This window comes from Candoia aspera, chromosome 7, assembly GCF_035149785.1.
Source record: "Candoia aspera isolate rCanAsp1 chromosome 7, rCanAsp1.hap2, whole genome shotgun sequence".
Lineage (NCBI taxonomy): Eukaryota > Metazoa > Chordata > Lepidosauria > Squamata > Boidae > Candoia > Candoia aspera.
The window spans coordinates 51,416,990-51,422,989 of NC_086159.1; positions in this window are offsets into that span (position 1 = coordinate 51,416,990).

A 6,000-nucleotide genomic window follows, 5' to 3' on the forward strand; every position below is an offset into this window, starting at 1 on the left:
TATTTATTTGAACATATCCAACTTTTACTTTCATGCCACAAAATGGGCCCAAGCACATTCTTGTATTCAGCAATTTATGTTTCTTTCAATAAACATTATGCACAAGAAACTACCTACTTTTCTATCAGCATTTGTATGTCTCAAATTTTCTCCATTCATTTTCCTATTTTAATAAACATTCTACCAAATCACACAAATTCATATACTTGCTGTATTTATTGCCATTTATGTATAACTTGCATTCATTCACTCCATTTTCTCTATCAAACACAATCACCTTAATCTTTAATAAGGTCTTAAAGTTAAAGGCTGTAATCCTCATTGCCTCATATAATTGTCTAACATTTACTACACATCATTCAGGTTCTCAAAAACACAGGATCATCTTCATATAGAAGCACCTGTACATTCAGGTTCTCAATTATAAATACCTCTGAAAATAAACATTCTTTAAGCATATATCCCTAAATATGTTAAACAACTATCAGACATCCTTGCCTTACTTACAACTCAGTACTGAACCATTTGCTAAGTATTCCATTTATTCTCACACATTATTTACATTCATCAAAGTTCAGCAACATCTCCAATTTCATACTGACAAAAAAGATTCCACATTTCAAGCCTACTTAGTTTGTTATATGCTTTCTCTGAATCAACAAATTTGCACTAACTGTTCTTTATCCCATTCAAATATGTATCAAAGACCTGCTGAAGAGCAAAAATCTGATTTGCACACTACCTGCCTAGAAAAAAGCCATACTGTGTTTCCAAACATTGCTCAGTGTCACCTTTTTTACTCTTTCAAGCAGAATTCTTCTAAACAGTTTCCAGGCCCATTTAACAAAATAATGCCCCTGTAGTTTTTTATGTTCAGTCTTGTATTCTGCCTCTTTGGTGAGGAGAACAATAATGGCATTCTTGCACTGGTCAGGTACAGATGCAGCCTTAACACTTTTAAACAAGTCACACAGGAATTCCATAAGCAAATCACATCTCTACTTTTAACATTTGTCCCATTACAGCTTCCACACCTGCAGACTTCCCATTTTTTCAACATTCTCATTGCATTTTCAGCATTTTTTTTTCTTGGAGACTAATCTTTTTAACATTTGTTTCAGTTCCATCTTTGAGATACCGCTATCATTCCTATTCAAATTCTATCCACTTTGCCAGAGGATCTTTGTTTAGAGTTCCCTCTTTACTTCTGTTTTTAAATCACATTTCCTCTGCCTTCTTAAAATCTCTACTATTCCTTGCTCACTTTGACTACATTATCTGCAACCATCTTGTTCTCTCTATATATATCATGCAATACTTCTCTCTCTTCCTTATATTTGTAACAATCATTTTGTTATATGCATTTTTCCCTATCCACAGCATCCTTCACTTCATTCCGCTAATTATCCTTCTTCATCCTTCTGATTACCATAATTTCAAACCTTCTATGGCATTCTGTAACATAATTCTTTATACTTTGTTCCAAGCAGCTTCTCCGTGATCTTTCCTTAACTAAAGAGGTTAAAATAGAGTGGTTGGATTACAGAAGGTATAGAATTCACTGGATAGAAAACCCTGTCTTGCTACCAATATACTGCTGGAATGTGGAAAAAAAAAGTCAGGTCAATCCTGATATAAAAATGAGTACTGTCTACTCTGCCACTGAAATGGAAAGAATATAACACCCTGATGTCAAGGAGAAATTCTACAGCTGTTTATGGGAGGTGATCCCTCCTCATTCCACCTTGGAGATGCTGTGGCAGCTAAAGGCAGCAAAATGTTTGCAGAATAAAGGGATTTATTTGCTAAATATTATTGAAGAATATGTTAAATGCAACACAAGACAGTGGCCATTTAGAGACAGAATTTCTGCTTGGAGTAGATGGTTGCCAAATGGCAAAAGAGATTTTAATAGGCATATACCTACTGCAAATAATAGTAATGCTATTGCCTTTGTGGATATATGTATGTCCCCCGCCAATACACATGTACATTCACACTCTTTATCTCCCTCCCACAATATTAATAATTCTTAATGATAAACAGAATAAGTTTGGAGGGAATAATTTAATAAGGAATCTATGTAAATAATATGTTGAGAATTGATACCTTAGACTGTAGCCTCTTTTTAAAATCAAACAAGTTATAATAAGCTATTTGGCCTAGATATCTATTCCTAGTAGATCTGGGATATTCTGTAACACAGTCAATATAGTTGTGGTGGAGTTGGGAAATAAGAAATCTGGTGCAAACTGACAGAAGCTTCCCAGGAGAAGGAAGTAAAGAGCCTTGGGTGCTAAGGGATTTGCTTGCCCAGGTCTGTAAGTGAAAGAAATTAGAAACAAAGGAAATAGTTCCTCAGAGATGCTATGGTCATCAGAGATGAAGGGACACGATGAGAAGCTTTTTGAAGCTTAAAATCAGTAAGGATATCAGAATTAGGAGACTTCTAGAAGGGAGAAGGATTATACCAAAGACTAGAGAAGCAAGAAATGAAACCCATAAGAAACTGTGTCTACAAGACATGCACACACGTGGGTGGGGCAAGAAACTAGAGGAGTAGAAGGATCTGTTTGAGTTGCCCAATAAATAAATCAAATGGGAAAGTAAATAAGTTGGATTTGATTAATTTATTGGATGGCTCAATAAATAAATCAAATAAGAAAGTAAATAAGTTTAGCCTAGAGAGCAATGGCTAGGAAGAAGAGGAAAAAAACTAAAAAGAGAAAAGAAAGCAGAAGCATAAGGAGAAAGAGGGAATAAAAGTCAAAGCTTTAAGTTAAGGATGTTGGAACTGGGTGAGCTGGAAGACCTCCTCTCTGCTGGCAGATAGACTACATCTGAGTAAACAAGAGGAAATGGAGAAAAAACATGAAGCATGAAAAAGTAGTAGCATTTTTGTCCAGCTAGGATTCAATTTCCTCCATCTAAAAAGGGGAGAGAACCAGCCTGGGCTGTACCGAGGAATTTGGAGCATTGGTTGGCAGCTTGGCCAACATGTAGAGAATGATAGGCTGGCAGTTTATTGCTGAGGAAGTCATCCTGTGGATCAGCTGGGGGAACTGAAAAGAAGAAAAGCAGATTGGAGACCAGACCCAAAAGGAGGGATCAAGCTGCCAGAAAACCAGATCCATGTTTTTTTGTTTTTGTTTTTTGCATGAACAGCTGTAGCAACATGCATTATTGTTATGGGGAGTGGGGAGTTGATTTGTTTAAAATTGTATTGTGCTTTTGAAACACACTGCACCTTAAAGGAGACTGCTCTGTTCTGTACACAAGGATGAATTGGTAGCTCTGAGAAAGCCTCTCAGGACACAGGGATATTCTCCCCATTGAGTTCAACAGCTCAATGCTGCTTACAATTATTCCTATACCTGTGTGAAACTATCTGTATGGATATTGAAAGTAGTAAAGTTGTTTGTCTTTGATATAACTAGAGGTTTATATTTTCTTATTGGATTCCTGCAGTGAAGGGGAAATCCCCCTTTCCAACCATTCCTGGTAGAAGGTGTGGGCAGCAGGCTTGTTTAAAGTGAATTAGATAGAAGCTATGGTAATCCTGCCTGGGAGATCCCATGGAGAATCAGCTCTTTGAACACTGAACCAGCTTTGGTCTCAAAATAGGAGCTATAGTAATCAATAATAAAATAATTATTCCCTCTGAAAGGGACTAAATTGTGTTTCTGATGCAACATGTGAAAGAGCCAGTTTGGAAATATCCCCAAGGCCAGTACTCGCTTTAAGTTAATGCAATACACTTTCTAGTCAGTTGCCTTTTAAGAAAGAACAATTCAATCAAATTCTAATTTCATATGTAAGAAAACAATCTTAAGCAAGATTACCTAGAAATAACAAGCAACTTTCCTCCCAGATCCAACTGGGCAAAGCTTGAGTGATTCAGAGAGTTGTCACTGGCCAGAGGGGGATTCATAAGCTTGGTGGCCTCATGTATGCCTGTAGTAAGTCCTGTAACCATGGATCTACTGGTGGAGGTATAGTAGTAGACATCCAAACAAGGTGTTCTGAATATTGGATGGAGGGAGCTTGAAGCTGCTAACATTATCCTCTTCCATCCAATAAGGAAAATTTGAAAAAAGAGACTAGAACAGAAGGAGAAACCAGAATCCAGAAAGCTTTGAAACCTACCCACTACTTCACTCCCTAGCCTGGTTTCTTCTAAAAGTCCTTCTCAAACTTCAGTGTGATATTTTTAGAAATTCATCTGAATTATATTCTAAAGCGTTAATGTCTCTGTAGCTTTCTGAAGTTTTTCTAAGTCCTTCTCAATTTTTATTAAGTTGGGAACATCCAAACAGATAAAATTGGAAGTGGAGATTTTTTTTAAAAAGATGATATTCTGGCTTTGTTCATGGGAAAACAGGCCTTTTCACAATTGGAGAACTGTTTTTCTCTTCTATCAGCTGGATCACACATCATGCTAATCCATAATATATGGCGTAGCACAATGTGCATGTATGAGCATCATGGCGGAGAAGAGGCAACTGAGGAAACATGTCACAACCTTGCAATGCAAACTCCACTCCTTATATATTTGCATGTTATGTCACAGTGCAAATATGAAAGAGAGACGGTTGTATCATGATGTCATAGCACACATTTTATCATGTTGGCATTGTCATTGTGCACACCTATGTGTGTGTGAGCCAGTCATTGTGGTTTATAAACTGTGGTTATGGCTCAGCATTATGCATTTCTTTTTTTAAAAAATCATAATAGCTTATTTTTAGATGGTTTTAATTCCTATGATATGCAAACTTCACTACTCTGATTAAGAAATGTATAACTAAACAAGGACACTCTGAGTTAGCAGATTATAAATAAACAAACCATTTCTTAAAGTTAATTCTTAACTATGGCTTACTGTGCTGAAAATTACCTTTCAGTTCCTTGAAAGTTTATTGCAATTGAGAGACGCTTCTGTTTCTCTACATCATTGTCATGCTGTTTTTCAATTTTTGAATTTATATTTTGTCACAGGATGGTAGACAATAAAGCCATAGCAAAAACAAATGGGAACAGAGACAAAAACTAAGTTTTGTGTAAGTAGTTTACAGTAAATGTTTGAGGGAGTCATTCACAAGCATGAAAAGAAGGACTAGGTAGACACAGGCACCCATGGACAATATATTAGACACCAAAGTAGCTCACTGGTCTAACTTTTCCCCCCTCTCCATCGGTCCTGTTATTAATTGGCAACTGACTGTACAGTATGGCAGTTTCTCAGAGACTCGGTATTATGGGGAATCCTACTATCCAATAGCAACTGAGAAGGGAGTTACTGACAATCACTTGGAGCAACGGTCCAAGAAATGTTGAAGCTATTTTCCATTCACATATATTACATGCAGATAGTCCCTAAGTCTTTTTTAAATGTAGCTGACAAAACATTTTGCAGAGTGTAAAGTTTAAGGAACACTAGTGTTTGTTTTAGAAGTATTCCACAAGAAACTCTTTTGAATTTTGGCACTGTAGTGTTTCTGTCTGATATATTACTCCTGGCTGCAATATTCCTAAAGATGTATCATTCCTGGCAGGATTTTAAAGCAGAGGAAGTGTGTGGTTTTGCATGATTTAAAGCGGCGCCCATTCCTTTCTGCCTTAATTCCAAGAGCATTTTATTAACAAAGACAGAAACTCGCATCTGAATCCACATTTCTGAATCATGCAACTCTCTTGTCTGAATCCTTTGGCTAAAAATGCAAGGCAGACAGTCACTGCCAAGCATTCATAACTGGATCTGATGCATGGAGATTCTAGTGTAGTTTAGGGTTCTAAGGTGGAGGGGATTTGGCAGGCTGGCAAAGAGAATGCAGAAGGGAATTTCATTCACCCCAAATAAATCAGACTGCTCAAACCTTCTAATGATACCATTTTTGTCTCGTTGACTTAATGGCTTCTTTCAGATATTTGACATTTATTAAATCAAATTAATATGTTTGTTTACTTACACATTTCTTAATCAGAGTAGTGAAGTTTGCA